The 17,192-nt window shown below is 34.6% G+C and overlaps 1 long non-coding RNA gene and 1 pseudogene across 1 annotated transcript; both read left to right on the top strand.

The window, feature by feature from the left end:
• The first annotated feature begins 6,978 nt into the window (after positions 1-6,978).
• On the top strand, positions 6,979-17,132 carry LOC122296231 (annotated as a pseudogene).
• On the top strand, positions 7,412-9,753 carry LOC122296232. The gene is made up of 3 exons (XR_006238430.1): positions 7,412-7,938; positions 8,265-8,382; positions 9,345-9,753. It is a non-coding gene; the product is annotated as an uncharacterized LOC122296232 (long non-coding RNA).
• Positions 17,133-17,192: the final 60 nt, after the last annotated feature.

Below are 17,192 nucleotides of genomic sequence, written 5' to 3'. Positions count from 1 at the left end.
ACTCTATCTCCAACATGGAGCACGATTACACTTTTTAAGAGAAATTATGAAAGAAACAATATGAAAATTTTCTCACCAAAATAAGCATTGGAAAGTGCTCTCAGCAATCTCCAGTGCTGAATCTCTATAGTTCCTAATCATTAGGACAGTTTAGATATATTTTTGGAAATAGTTTCCAAGTCACAGTAAAACTCTGCTAACGGTTTGCTTGCACCTGATACTTATCTTCTCAACAGTGGCAATTTCACATTCGAACACTTCTCTGGATAAGATTTATATCTTGAAACTCAACTTTTACACTTTTGACTTATCTAAAACACTTCCTAACATCCTTTAGATAAAATCAAAATAACTTTAGATAAACTCAAAGTGTTACATTCATCCAAAATACAAAACTTAACATAAGATTAAATATGTCATCTTAGTCACCTAGTCCTATCCAAACTTATCAACTTAGTCACCTAATCCTAGCCAAACTCTTGCATTTACAATCTCCTCCTTTGGTGGATTAGTGACAAAATCAACCTTTGATAAATGTAATATAGACTTGTCAAAACACAACCAGCAGACCAAAAAACAGAGTAGAAAATCAAAGAATATAATCAAGAAACAAAAATACTAACATAGAGCATTGACTAAGATTAATTTCATCAACATCACATGTTTAAAAATAATCTAAGTCTAACAATGTTATAGTCACCATTAAAACATGTTCAGCAGACCCAAAATAAAACAAAGCAACCAAAAATGATATCACTTAAAAACCAAATTAAAATTTAGTTCTCCCCTCAATATTAACCTATCTTAACCAGAACTATCACAAGAAAATAATCAGCTCCCTCTTAGCAACATTTACTCCCCCTCAGCAACACTTACTCCCCCTCAGCAATGCACCTCCAACTCCCCCCTTACCAAGCAAATTCATTTAACTCTCCCTCACCAATTCAACTCCACTTTTTGTCACAAATCTGCCAAGGCTCAAACCTCATTGTCATTAGAATCAGACCCATGTTGACTACCGTGTGAGAATATGAGATTAAAACTCTTGAAAATACATTCCTACAATCACGAAAAACCTCAACTCTACAATGCAATGGGAGTAAAATGATGAATGAACATGAATGCATGTAAAGAAATTGAAAAATGCATGAGAAAATTTGGTTGAGACAAAAAATCAAACACTTGGTAGCCAATCATAAAAACCGAAATATATAATGCACCAACTGACCAAAAATCCTTCTTAAATACATTAATAATGCAGACCCAACTCATAATATGCACTTATTCACAACCTAAACATAAAAAATTCAAGTCTCAAATCACAAATCAAACCAAATACCAACAATCCTCAAATGGGTGTGTGTCGAGCCCTAGGACTAGAAAAGAAGAGGAGATTAAAAAAAAAGGGGACCTTACCGTGTCTGGAAATGGTGTAAACGATAATGTCTGCTCGATTTCTAAAGACCAATGTACTTTAGAACATGAGAGGAGCCAGACTTAGTATTCAACTAGGGCACGGAAAGACTTGAGGGGTGTGAAGTGTAGGCGTAAGGTGTGAGGGTAATGTGAAGTCGTGGGCGATTGAATCTTTGGAAGTATCGGGCACGAGTGTACCAACATGCCTAGAGGTCCCTCTTAAGTAATTAAGTCATTTACCATATTAAGTCTTAAAGTCCCACTGAGACTTAGACTTCCAAACCAAAAAAAAAAAAATTCAGTAACCTAACTCCCAGATGCCATATGAAACATACCCTCATGCAGAAAAATGTCCATATACAAAAAACAAAAAAACGGTGTATATTTAGTCGAACTCAAAAATAAAATAAACTAGTACTGACCTAGTACAAACTTAATGCCAATATGACAAAAAAAAAAAAAAAATTGGCCTAGCACTCTATTTTGCAATGAGCAGTTAAAAACAAATTAAGTTTTACAATCAACTTAATTGCGTTAAAATAAGTCACTTGCCTCTAAGTATACCAAATATCAAAGAAACATGTTCCAACACACAACCAACCTTAATATAGGTTCATACTCTCTTATTTGAAATAAAGAGCCAAAAGAAAAAAGAAAAGAAGTGATGACACACCACAAATTTTCCATGACCAAAATCCATGTGTGTGTGTGTAAGTGAGGCAACTTACCACAATGATCAATTTTTCTTATGTATAGATACCTCCAATTTTTCTTATTTATATTTTTCCTTTTTGACACATAAATACCCCAAATGAGTCATCAAAAAAGGCAAACTTTATGATAGGGCTTAAATACTTGACAAAAGTATCTCCTCCTAACACAAGTTAGCTCAAATCTTTGTATGTCTATTTTATTGCTCATCTTTTTTTGCAATAAATAGAGTAATGATTTTTTTTATAAGGACTTAAGGAACATGATCTGTGTAAAGTGTTTGTCTTTTTCCGTAATGAATAAACATCGACTTTTTCTATATAGATCAAAACTTTGTATATAGCAAGAGAAGACAACTTGACTTTTAGTACTAGATTCAACTAGTATTCGTCAATTTGAGATTTAGTCTCCCTCTTGGGACAACATACATGAATCTTTATTGAACTACTTCATGACTAAAATATTATAAATAAGTTCCTAACAGTGCACTAGTATGTAAATTTGGACAAATATGAACCATGGGGTCTACACTCACATTGTGGTTAACAAAAAAAAAAAATTAGAGAGACTGTTCCAACTTCAAGAATGGACAAATGTTAGGGTCCGAGTACTCTTGACTTGGCACAATAAAAATGATCTATTCCTTTTTCATCTTTTTACTTATAAATAAATTTTCTATTTTTATTATCAATTTTTTATTCGATAGAAAAAATGGAAAAAAAAAATAGAAGACAACTTAACCAAACCATACAAAAACAGAAAAATAGAAGAAAACTCAACCAAACCAAACAAAAAAGAGATGCAAACAAATAAAAGAATGTGAAATGCATGTCCTAAAATAATGATATGCAAGGAATGCAAGAACATGCAAGTGGTCCTATCAATTAATGTCACTTGGCATCTTCTTTGACCACCCATTTTGTTTTAAATTTTGTTTTACATCATCACAACTTTTTGTGATCTTATCCTTGTTGCGAAGATAAAATTCAGACAACTCACATACCTTGACGCTTATGATGTTTATTTGTTGGCTTAACTCTTGGACTTGGTTTCCAAGTGTCTTTACATTTTTCTTTAATTTTCTTTCACCTCCATTTTTTTCACTTTATTCAAATTAAAGCAATATGGCCTTATATAACCAAAAATACTACAATAATGACAAATAAGCACAAACTTACCTCCAGCCTTACCTCGGTTCAGCTTATTTGATGTTGATGTTTCATGTGACTTTTCAAAATAATTTAACCGTGAAGCGACTTCTTTTGGAACATCTACAATTTAACTTCCTTTGACAAAGACTATACTCTTAATGGTAGTGGCAGTGAATGATAAGGCTTGAGTATCTTTATCTTGGGAAGTTGTATACCCTAAACTAGTATAATCATAGCTGAACTTTTGACTACTTAACATTTCATCTGATTTCTAAGTTGTTGATTTTTGTTGACACTCTTAAGAACTCTTCAATTCTTTGTCTAGTGCATCCTTTTGAGCCTTCGATCTCGAGATATCAACTTCAGAAATCTTCAACACCTCCAAAAGATTGTTCTTTTCATTCTCTACTGCTATCAAATTGTTGTACAGCTTCTTGTGAAGTTTTTTCAGCTTGACTACTTTTTCACATAAATCATTATACGCCTCTTGTATGCTTAGCTCATGGTTAGCATCAACAAGAGCTATAATCGAGTCACTATCATGAAATTCGCTTTCAGATTTTTTTGGTAGAATTTCAGGAAAATCATCAACAACAGTGGTAAAAGCCATAAAGGAATTTTTATCATCAAACAATAAACTAGAAGTTTTAGATTTTGAACTATCACTAAATTTCAGATTCAATACTTTTCCTTTATTTTTCTTAAAGTTTGGGCACTCCACTCTGATATGACCATAGCCAGAGCACTCATGACACTGTACTTTATCATTTTTCTCTGATTTTTCTTTATTCTTCTTCTTTGCAGGAAATTCATTACCTCATTTTTGTTTTCCACTAGCTTTCTTATTAAATAAAATTTTTTTTGAATTTCCTTGCAATGAGATCTATATCCTTATTTGTTCAGATTTTTTCTTCATTAGAAAAATCATCTTGATCTTCTTTCATAGCCTTTAATGCAATAGACATACATTTTCTTATTTGAGGAAGTGATGAATCATATGTTTGAAAAAAACCAACCAGTTCTTCAACCTTAATATATAACATCCAAATACTTGCTTTCCTTAGTGTTTGTAACTTTTGGGCAAAATGTTTCACGCATGGACCTTAAAATCTTTCTCATGACTCTTGAATCTTCCACCTTCTTGTCGAGATTAAACTTGGAAGTCATAATATCATTAAGTTTAATATAAAAGTTATTAAAACTCTCATATTCCAGCATTTTTAATCTCTTCAATTTTTATTTTTAACTATTTTTGTGCCTTCATATGTAACCTCCAAAATATCCCAAACTTCTTTGACAGTATCATACATGGAGATTCTTTTAAACTCTTCGAGAGATACAGCCATGAAAATAGCGTTAAGTCCTCTGCTATTTCAATTGCAGTTGTTGATCTCATCTCTAGTCCAAACATCAAGAGTTGTCTCGAGCTTAGTCCATCATCGTTCAACTACATACCACACATGTTCATCTAAAGACTTGAGGAAAGTTGTCATGCAAACTTTCCAATAAGTATAGTTTTCCTCATTAAAGTGTAGCGGGGCATATAACGATGAAAACTAGTCTGAGTGAACCAGCCTCTGATGCCAATTTAAATTACCCAAGTATCCATGTATTTTAATATAAGGTTCTACCAATTCACTCAAAATTAATCATCAATCATGCAATTATTTAATAACCAAACAATAACTTAAAAAAAAATTTATTGCATAACATCAATCTTGGTAATAAAAGAAAACTCTTTAAAAGTCAAATCCTACGAGGCAGTGAAATCTAGAAAAGTCAATTTTATTATTTGACAATCAAGTACTAGTCTCAATTATAAAACATTTGTCAATTGACTCTCTTATTTGACACAACAAACAACCCATTTGTCTCTATCGTAGTAACAGCCAAAACTTTTGACGATTTTCAATCATTGGTTTTTCTCTTGAAACTCCAGTGGCTGAATTATAATCACTCCATCTCCAACATGGAGCATGATCACAATTTTGAGAGAAAAGCCCTTGCACATGAATTGAGATAGAGTGATTGATCTCAACAGTGACAGATAGAATGAATGTCTGCTGACGGTTTGCTGGCACCTGATACTTATCTTTTCAATAGCGACAGTTTCACATTCGAACTCTTCTCTGGATAAGATTTATTTATCTTAGAACTCAACTTCTACACTTTTTACTTATCTAAAACACTTCCTAACAATCTCTAAATAAAATCAAAATAACTTTAGATAAACTCAAAGTATTTTGTATTCATCTAAAATACAAAACCTAATGTAAGATGGAGTTTATCATCTTAATCACCTAATTCTATCCAAACTTATTATTTTAGTTACTTAATCCTAGCCAAACTCTTTCATCTATGGTCAGAAAAAACTACTTTCTCCAACCCACTCATCAGTCCACTCAGTGGCGAACCTATTAAGGCCCATAGCCCCCCCTAAAGTTTGAAAAAAAATATATATTAATATTTTATGATTTAATAAGATAATATTAATTTTATCTTGTGTTGGCCCCCTCTCTAAAAAATTAATTTGGCCCTCTTTTACAAAATTATTTGGATCTTATAGATTATTTACTTATATTTTTTTGTTATTTTAATAATATATTGTCCTTAACACATGATATATTTTTTTAATATATAAGTTGTATTAAACTTATTTGAATTTTATTTTAGATCTTACTATCTGATAGTTTTATACCACAAAAAAATGTGGAGAAATAGAATAAAAAACATCTTTTTATATTTTTAGTTTCACTTGGCCCCCCTAAAACAAATTTCTGGTTCCGCCACTGTCAATAGTACAACTGGTGGACAAGCATCAGGGGACAGGAATGCAATTCATGAGAATGACACGACAGGAAAAAAAGAGATTCTGTTAAAGATGTGCCAAGATTTTACCTCACAACAACATTGTCGTTTTTAAGTATTTGTATTTCATTAATGGCATTTTTGTAATTTACTGTTAATGGCAAACTTGTAGATATGTAGTTTTTATATATAAGTCAAATGTGTGAACAAGTAGAGGACAATTTTCACTTTACCAAATATTGAAGCTGCGATCTGGAGAGAAACAGAAGGGATTTTCATTAGAGCTTGAGAAGATGATCAAGTATGTTTTATTATGTGGTGTCATTAGAGGATAATACGAGGAAGTTGATCCATATTTTGTGCAATGATCAATAGTTGTAAGTAATTATAAACTCAAGTTTTGATGCATTCTTTAATAATAAAGACTCTTAGACTATTCCTGTCGTAGATGTAAACTATAGGGTCAAACCACGTAATTTCTTGTGTTGATTTCACATTTCTTTTATTATTCTTGCTTTTATTTTGATCTTGCATGAGTACATATTGTGATTTAGGATTTCTAACGTGTTTAAAATAGAAAACTAAACCAATCACGTTAATCATATATTTTATTGGAGTTTTGGTTATCTTTTGTTCAAATTAATCACATATTATAACCAGTTACATTAATTTAGTTCTTTGAGTGTTTGTTTGAGAGAGGGCTGAAAATATAACAGATTCCATTAGAATAAATTCTACAGATAAAATCTATGCATGCCAATCTTATCTAGTTAAATGGGACTTTTTCAGCAAGCTAGCTTACTCAAAACCCAGAAGGCAAAAACCAGCTCAACAATTCACAGAGCAAGCAGATCAATTTCAGAAAGAAAAAAACAAGGGATTGAAAAGGAAAATGGGGATAGTGGAAGAAGCTCACAATGTAAGGGTGTTAGGAAGAGGTGAGAAAATAGTAGTTCTAGGACATGGGTTTGGCACAGGTCAGTCTGTGTGGAAGCATCTTGTACCTCACCTCGTTGATGAATATCGTGTCATCCTCTACAATAATATGGGTGCCAGCACAACAAACCCAGATTACTTTTGACTTTGAACGGTATTCAACTCTAGAGGGTTTTGCGTACGATTTGCTTGCTATTTTAGAAGAGGTACAAGTTGATTCCTGCATCTTTGTTGGTCATTCATTCTCTGCCATGATAGGCTCCATTGCCTCCACCATACATCCTAATCTCTTCTCTAAGATTCTCATGCTCTCCCCGAACCCAAGGTAGATGATCTACATATCCTTACCTCTAATATTTTTCTATCATCTCAACTGATACAATATATAATTGGGTTACGTCCATAATATGATCAGATTTTCAATCATTTTTTTATATGAATCCCAACATTAAATACAGTTTCTGGTAATGAGATGAGAGAATTCACAATCGTACCCATGTCTAGATGATAAACGAAAAGTCCAAATGCAGGCATACGGGAGGCCTCCCTGCGAACAGCGTCCAACGTGGAGTCAAATGCACCGTCTTGGAGTAAATAAAATGGTGCATTTGGTTAAAGTTAATATCATGTAATGACTCACATGAAATGGTGCATTTCATTTTTCATTTCTCTCCTCGTGCTCTCCCTCCCCTTCCCTCTCTCTGTGCGATCCCATTCCCAATCCTAACCCTCCTTCCCCTTCCCTCTCTCCGTGCGATCATGTTCCCAACCCTAACCCTAAATGGTAGCAACAAGGTGCGTAACTCACTACTCCAAAAGAAAAAAAAGTACGTAAGTGGAAGAAGGTGTATATCAGAATCCTGATTTTCCTTTGAAGGTTTTGACATCTTGAGTCCCCGATGGTAAGTGGAAGAAGGTATATATCGGAATCCTGATTTCTTTTAGCATCAATGCAACTATTTTGGAACCTTTTACTTAGTCCATTATTATCAAAAGAAAAATACGAGCTCAAAGAAGTACCCCTCCCATGGGAATGGACTGAATGGGGCAAATGGCTATGGTGCCAGAATAGAGAATGCATCTGTGGAGTATATGTGCTCGCTTAGTTTTCTTTTTTTTCTTTTTTTTTTTTCATTTCTTTGATATTTTCTTGAGAGTTTGTGTCATAGAGATTTTCTTTTCTTTTCTTTAGCAAATCATGTATGTGACGGAAGGCTTTAATAGTATCCCTTTTGTTTCTAGGTTTTGTTGGAATTTGGTATGAGAGGGAAAATGGTATACTGCTCCTTATAAGATTCGTGATGATTAAAAACTAACAGCGGCAAAAAGATGATGAGAATTAGATGAAACACATGTTGGGGTAAGTCATTTTATCACCCCACCTGAATTAATTCTTTTGGCTTGAGATGGATGTATGTATATTGCCATTATTGAAGTAGAATTTGACATAGAGAGCTTTTTGAGTGGTGTGGTGTGGTGTGGTGCGGTGCGGTGTCACAGTTGAGTCTTTGAAACAGAGTTCTGTTGGATAACTAACATATGATCTGAACTTTGAAAGTGAATTGGGTGGTTTATTTTATGGTGGAGGGATAAATTGACACCTTTCAGCACCTGTATCCTCCCAAAAGTGGTAATTGACAGAAAAGAAGAATGTCTTAATTAATCTTCTGGCAATACTCAAAATGCCTTTAACATGAGGGTATAATGGCCAAGGAATGGTAGTAATTGTAATTAATCATGTCAACCAAACAAGCCATGATATTCCTATCTTCATGATACATATGAACAGCGTTGCCTCATCCATAATCATTTGTATTCATCAACTGTTCTAATTCAATATACTCATTGGCCATGCATCCATCACATTGTTTCATGTTTATTGTCTGCAATTAATTCATGTAGTTCCCAACTGCGATATTGAAACAATAGTCAATCCGTGTGTGTTTAGTATTGGAGAATATGTTACTACGATTATTGATATAAGGGGAAAGTACATTTTGCTTCTACAAACTACCATCATTTTCGCAATTTGCATCCCAAACTACCACTTTTTGGCAATAGACACTAATTGTTGTAGTTTTTTTGTACGAAATATACTTTTTCCTTTATTTTAATATTTCCCTTTATTTTGGTTGTAACTTCATTCTGTAGTAAATTATAACACTACTAAAAAGAAGAGCAACTAATGTACAAATGACATGCATGAAGTTATTGGGCTGGAGAGTATCATATGTGTAAAAGATATGGCAATTAATTTATTTATTGTTATATGTTATCTGACCCTTCTCTCTTGTGACAATCGAATGGTGTATAAATATATAGAAGATTATGGATCAATGAAGTTTAATGAGCTGAGCTGGTGATCACGTGACCAGCACGTGACTCGTAAGCTGCATCAAACAAGGGTTAAACTTGAGCCACAGGATCTGGACATGTGGAGCCATCTATTATGCCATATATATACATCGCTTTAGACCTCTGCTGTTAACCTAATTCATTATGTATTGTTTCTGCCGATTGAGAGAGGGTTTTTGAGAGAGTGAGAACAGAGAGGGAAGAAAGCTAGGGTTTCACTGTGAGAAGAGAGAATCTATGATTTTCTGTAGTGAGACGAGTGTTCTGTAATATGAGAGTGTTTTCTGAGGCTTCTCTATGAAGGACACTGATTATCAATAAAGCTCTAAGGCCATTCCTGCCGTGGACGTAGACCATTAGGGTCGAACCACGTAAATTGGTTGTGTTGTTCTTTCTTTGCATTATTCCTATTATTTCTTGGTTATTAATCTTGTTATTATTCTGTTTCTTGTTATTATCTTGTTCTAATTGGATATTAGGGTTTCGTCTGAATCTGTTTGGTTCTTGATTTGTGAATATTTCTAGTTTTTAATCTGTATTTGTAATCTGTATAAAAGGTATTTTGTACATAAATCGTAACAATATGCATGAGTGCAGTTGGCTTATTTTCACTACAATGATAAAGGGTAAAAAGCTTACGTTTCTTATTATTTGACCAATAAATACATGTTGTATCTTCTTGCAAACCAGCTATCAAGTTCCAAACCTATAGTCCTATATATTCATCAGGAAAAAAAATTAAGGATGTCATCATCAGTTTCTTCAGTATCGCTTGTTAATAGCACATTGAGTATTGTCCCAATGTGCAGTTGTGGGAAAGAAGCTGTACTTAGAATATCAAATACTCCAAGAAATCTTGGACGAGCATTCTTTGGGTGTCCATTGTACAACAAAAAGGTAAATGCAATTAATTGTACTTGTATGTTTCTATTTACATATTAATGTTTTTTTAAAAATTGTGACATCAAACATACTTAATTATTTATGTGACACACAAGGGTTACCACACTGTAAATATTTCAAGTGGGCAGATAGTAGTGAATACAAAGAGCAAGCTCTTGTAAAGAGAGAAGCAAAAATATTAAGGAAAGATGAAAAACTTAAAAAGAGAGAAGAAGGGATTGGAAAGAGGGAGTTGGCACGCCACAATGATGAAACCCAGCTTCGAAAGAGAGAATAAGAGATTGACTAAAGGGAGTTGGCACTCCACAACGATGAAGCCTAGCTTCATAGGCAAGAAGCCGACATGCGGCATGCACGAACACTACTTTGTGGGCAATGACTAATGTTCATAGTTATTTATTTGTATTTGATACGCTCGAAGTGATGAACACTTTGTATTTGTATTTGATAGGAACTTAGCATTTGTAAGTCTAGACTTTAATTAATGTACTTGAGACTTTATTTGTAAAAAGTGTAAACTTTTTTTGTTCTTTAACGTTTCATTGCTTATTAACAAAGTAGGTATTAACAAAGTTGTATTCTCATGTATGTGGAATATTTTTGTATTTTGTGGAAACTCTTTGTATTTATTGAGACTTTCAATGCAAAGCTTGAATTTGTAAATTCATTGTCTAACAGTTTTGATCCTTTTTGAGTTTTTTTAGCAAGAAAATCTGCTCTATAAACAGCCACTATTAACAGGTTTTTGAAGGTAGCTGCATATTCATCCGCATATGTACTGCAAAATCCAAATTTTAAGGAAAAATCTGTGTCATTCACAGTGCAGAAATATGCAACTGCATTAACTAAAAAATCTGCATATAAACTAAAAAATTTTGCTCATTCTACACGTGTGATACAAAAACAATGGACTGCTGCATTATAGGAGCATAATGCAAAAATCTGCAGACTGAAAAAAAAAATCTGCAGATAGTAGCAAACTTGAACATTTGTTACTCCAACACTATGGACTACTGCATTAACTAAAAAACTTGCAAGTTCACTGAAAAATTCTGCAACTTTTTCCATATGCATTACATAAACTATGGACTGGGTACATAAACCGCACATGCACTCAAAGCACTTCATTTACATAAATAGCAGCCCAACAATAAATACAAGTTCACTTGGCTGAGTTCAAACAAATCACTAACAATAAGCATTTGTTTACAAACCAACTTTAACACACAACATAGAACAACACTCAAAGACAAAGTCTTGATATAATATGCTATTTGGCTACGTTCCATCTACCGTCTCTGGCTGTGTCCCATCCATCCCTAGTTGTATTTGTGTATGTAATAGCAGACAAAATAAGACCCACATAAAAAAAACTTAAAAATATAAGAAATAAATGAAGTAAAGCTTTAGCACACTTTCTTGTGTCCCCATCACTTCTTGTTGTACACTTTCTTGATCCACCAATATTACAGGAGTTTGTGCATTTTCTTGATTTCCACCAAGTTGATTTCCACTGCTTTCCAATAATTCGCTGTCCAATCCATGCCTCTGACAATATAAAAATATATATAAATAAGCCATGTTCACAAATAATAGTATATTATTAAATACTCAAATCTGCTTTTATTTACTCTCACCAATCTGCTTTTCCCAATCTCCTTTCTTTCTCATAGCCTTAGTTTTTTTTTTTTCCTCATTTGTTCCTCCATCATTGACATTCTTATCTTACATGGGGGTCTTTCCTTACATCTGAAAAAATGGGGACAACTTTTTCGAACTTCCTTCCGTGGCTGCATTCATAGTACTTACTCCAACATTGGAATCTATGTTGTAGGGCTTCGAGATACAGTATACCTCATCATCGCATACAACTTTGATACCATATCCTCAGTGTGCCCATCTTGCGTGCAAGCATTTGTTATTACCTCATAACAAATCTTCAATAGACGTTTATACTTAACAGTTTCTGGCCTCTGATCAGCAACGTCATGACTGCTCGGAATAATAGTATACCTATGTTTTATGTCCTTTTTCTATCGGTCCAGTATGAACTTTTCTGGCAACTCACGAACTTTCTGTGCTGAAAAGATGGCAAGAATATATCTACATATTATCCCTCGCATCTCAAATAACCCACAAAGACACTTCGCCTCACACTCGACCTCATTAAACAAAATAGTATAAGTAACCTCCTTAATGAAATCTTAAGCCTTAACTTCATCATCAACTGAGTAAGTTGTGATTACTCCATCCATTTTCTCGAAACAACAATGACAATAAATCATTCCCATTACTTCTTGTTGTACCTCTCTAAATTTTTCATTTGTATACACATTTTGAAACTTCTTCTCAAGAGCCAAGTGTGATATGCAAAGAATGGTGAAGTTGAAAGAATGAAAGTCTGCTTGGTTTTCATTCTCAATTTTTTTTCTTCAATGCATTGTCGAACTGATCAACAAATTCTTTAAGGTTTGTCTTGGCATGCACATAGATATCGAAGAAAGTTTTCATGCTCTTACTGCCCTGAATTGTACTCATTCCAACCCAAAACGAGTTCTTTAAATATACAGGCACCCAAAACTCTCTCTGTGCATATAAACTTTGCAGCCATGCATTTTCATGCAAGTTGAATGTATCCTTGAGGATGTTCCAAGAATTCTCAAACTCCTCGATAGTAAGGGAGTCATATACACAAGATACTAACTTACTTTTCAAGCCAAATTGGTATTGACTATGGAAACCAAGCTTCTCAAGGACCTTTTTCAATATGTGTCACAAGCAATATCTATGTCGCGTGTTGGAAAAAACAATGGCGATCACATTTTTTATTGCACGATCTTGATCTGTAATAATAGTATTTGGCGCTTTTCCATCCATGCAAGCAAACCAACTTTTAAATAACCATACAAATGATTCTATATCCTCACTTGAAATAAGGCGTGCACCCAAAAGGATTGATTGTACATGGTGGTTAACACCCACGAAAGGTGCAAATGGCATGCCATACCTATTTGTCAGGTATGTGGTATCGAATGTTACCATATCTCCAAAATATTTATAGGCCCCTCTACTACGGGCATCCGCCCAAAATACATTTCTCATCCTATCCTCCTCATCTACCTCCATGATATCGAAAAAGTCATCATTCTTGTATTGCATCCTTCTAAAGTATTCCAGCAATGCTTGAGCACCACCTTTACCAAGACGCAGGTGTCGTGCCTTATCAATATAGTTACGACAATCTTTTTCTCCAAATGGTACATTCTCAAGTCCACCCGCCTCAGTCACAATAGTTTGAAAACTCTTATTCATCCATATGCCAGCCTGATCATTTGTATCCAACACCCTCTTAACTGATTCATTAACTTCTCTGTTGCATCTAAAGAATCTTGCTTTTCTTGTACTGAGTACATGATTGTTTGTGTTAAAAACTGATATGATACATAACTTCTCATTCTTGAACATCCCATTCATCCTTGCCTTGCAATCTATCTTACTTGTTGGCCCAGGTTTCGAGACATTCGATGCCCTATTCCATGCCTTCCCACCACGAGCACATCCCAGAGTAACATATTTGATACTCTCATCTTTCTCTCTTTTACTCCTTTGTATCATAACCGGAAAACCTTTTTGTTTTCCATACTGTTTATAATAAGCCATCAACGCATTCTCCGATTCAAAGCACATCCCTGGCTTTGGATCCTCAACAATATCACCCCACCAGTTTGCTGGACATGAAGTGACCCAGAACTGCCAACCTCTTTGGTCTCGACAGTATTACCCAAAGAGGCAGTAGACTGCTCTTCACAGTCTATCGATTCTAAAGTGGTCTCTCTAATCTCTTCAATAGAGTTACTTTGCTGCACTTTATTTTCCTGTAAATTAGGAGAAAAAAGTATTATATGACAATATATGTTCTAAATAATGTAAAAGACAACGCATATAGAAAATCAAACACATTATCTCGCTGCCATATGGATATGGGTTGGCATTCGTCGAAGGAACAAATATTGGTAAAGCCAAACAAGAGCTAGAGGTTACACTAACGCTACTTTGTACACTACAACTGGCAACTACACTAGAGCTGACATTGGTTGGAGAACTAGACATGGGAGCAATCGTAGAGTTCCATGTTTGTTGCTGCAGTTTTTCAAATAAAAATTTAACATAAATACTTAAACCAAATATTGTATAGAAAAAAAAAAATTAAAACACACTAACTACAATATATATTCCAAGAAATAATCATATGATTAATCCATAGATATGGGTAGGCAGTTAAAGGAGGTCCCATCATTGGTATGGTGGAACTATGCAAAGTAGCGAAAATACTCAAGGCAGTAGTACTTGACGCAGCAGCGGAAGTAGAGTTCCATGGCTGTTGTTATAGTTATCCTCGCATGAGGCATTGGACCGTAATAACTTGGCATGTAGTTTGAAATGCCTGAATAAAGTGGTCATGATATGTCCTAATATGTAGTAACATAATGTTAATCAACCCAAGTGGCCAATGACTACACATAAAATAAACACACGCCAACTGTTGAAGGAGGTGTACAATACTGTGGTTGATGGATTAGTGGTAGGAGGTGTTATGCGGGATGCGTCTTCTTTCTCTTTTTCCATCTACACAATTCCAAATAAAACTACATCAACAATGAAAGCAAGTGGGTGGTTGTCAAGAATGAAAGCAAGATGCATGCACACACGAGAGTAAACGCCCAAATGGTACATCATGCATCACACAACTTTACTTCTAATTTGTCTTACCAACACTTTCATTGTTTTTAGGGGCTTCTTTATGCAGGAGATGGCACTATATTTGAGTCAACTGGCCTTAATAGAAAGGTAATTTATGTTCCAGTTATAAACAACATTTATTATGTCAGGTGTCCCTCCTTCATCTTATGCTGAGTTGTTTCTACTTTAGAAGATCAATTAAAGCTAGTAGACATGATGATTCAAATGCATGTCTTGGCTTGGAAAAAATAAAGCAAAATATGTGGTCATTATGATCTATCCGCCTTTATTGTTTTAATTAGTATTGTTTTGCTTGTATTAAGTCATTGTCACTCTAAATAATCTTGGGCTATTAGTAAATTTATGAATTGTTCTTTACGTTCTATGTTGCATTGAATTGACAAATCATTGGCTGATGTACCTTTGTTTATTTACCTCCTTACTGGACCTTTATTTACTCACTACAACACATCAGGTCTTTTGCCGTGTGTTGCCAAATTTTTTATTAGAATTTCCTTTTAACTCCATCTAATTTTTTTAAAAACATTAAAGTTAGAAAAAAAAAACAGTGTATATTTTCTTGGTAGTGATACATTTTGCTTCTGCAATTATAGTTTAAATAATATAATATGTCATGTTTATATTGTGGTGTTTAGGCTGATTTTATCATAAAATGAGAGAGGAATAATCATCAGACAACAGTTACAAACCAGCTTAGAAGGAAATTCAATTCCTTTCACTACAAGCTACACAAAATCTACGATGGATACGTATGAAAGTGTTGCCTTCTCTTCCATTACCCATTTCTCTCTCTCTCTCTCTCTCTCTCTCTCTCTCTCTCTCTCTCTCTCTCTCTCTCTCTCTCTCTCTCTCTCTCTCTCTCTCATTACAAATTTTTCAGAACCCTATTTACCTTCTCATTTATTTGATTTTAGTGACTAAAATAATCAGAAAAAATTAAAACCATTCTTGATCTTGAATCTACTACCTCTTTATGTTTTCCCCCTCTCGAACTAAAATGAGAACAGCCTTATGAAGGCCTCCTCAATGCTCTTCTTCTCCTTCATTTTCCTTCTATATTTACTTCTCCAGCCTTCTTACTCCATAGAAATACTTCATTGGTAAGTATTAAAAATCTAGAGACAGAAATATACAAAAAAATTTTCTAAATATTAGATCTGAGAAGATTACCTCCTTGGTTAGCTTTTATTTTGTCAATTTTCTGCCTCTTGAGCCGAGAAGAGATCTGATTTCATCTACTAAGCTTGAACACTTTTTATGAGAACTGAAGGTTGAAAGGTACAAGAGAGGAGATCTGCAATACTCTGCCTCTAATTGTATTTCCCGCTGCTATCCATCGAGCTTGAAATGTAATTTCTGCTGGTTTGCTTTTTATTTTTTATTTTTAATATAAATGCTGACGTGGCAAGTGGAGTCCACAAATATGTGCCTGCTAGACGATGATAAAAGGCAAGCCAATCAACATTATTTCTCAACATAACTCGACCAGCTTACATAGTTCATGCTGGTGGTGCTTTTTCTCCTTTTTATGTTTGATCAATTTGTTGCAACTTGTAACCCTGTCAATTTGAGTGAGAGTAATTTTGAACTTCATCTTAAATTTTTTATTTGTCCTTGTGATAGGATGTTGAATGATGTCGATTACCATGGAGGCTTCAAGAGAGAAGATCTTAATCAAATATTCAAAGGGGTTCTCTCAAATTACGAGGCATGGTGTTCTGGGTATGCCCCACTGGTTGTTTGCCCGGGGGGAGGGGGGGAGACATGGACTTGGTGGCTGTCCAAGAATTCTGCAGAACCCTGTTCAATATGAGACCGGACATAGCCTTGAGCTTGGCCCGCACCATATTTCTCGGCGACACGAGACATGTACTAGGCCTTGTCACCGTGCCTTGCCACATAATACAAAGCATCAGGGACTTGTCTGTGCCAATCGCCGTGTCGAAATACTTGCATCGGAATCTTGGCACCAAGTCCATCGTGGAAATAACATCCACATAAGGTCATCTGCCACAGCTTGGCTCGCCAGAGGTTTTGATTCCGATGCTTCTCAAGCACATTCGTTATGGTATTTCAGAGCTGACAGTATGATATACATGGGGTGGTTCCTTTTGTTAGTCTTATGGAGTAATCCGTCGTTGGTACTAGAAA

Source organism: Carya illinoinensis, chromosome 15 (genome assembly GCF_018687715.1).
Source record: "Carya illinoinensis cultivar Pawnee chromosome 15, C.illinoinensisPawnee_v1, whole genome shotgun sequence".
Taxonomy (NCBI): domain Eukaryota; kingdom Viridiplantae; phylum Streptophyta; class Magnoliopsida; order Fagales; family Juglandaceae; genus Carya; species Carya illinoinensis.
This window is presented reverse-complemented; position numbering and strand designations above follow the sequence as displayed.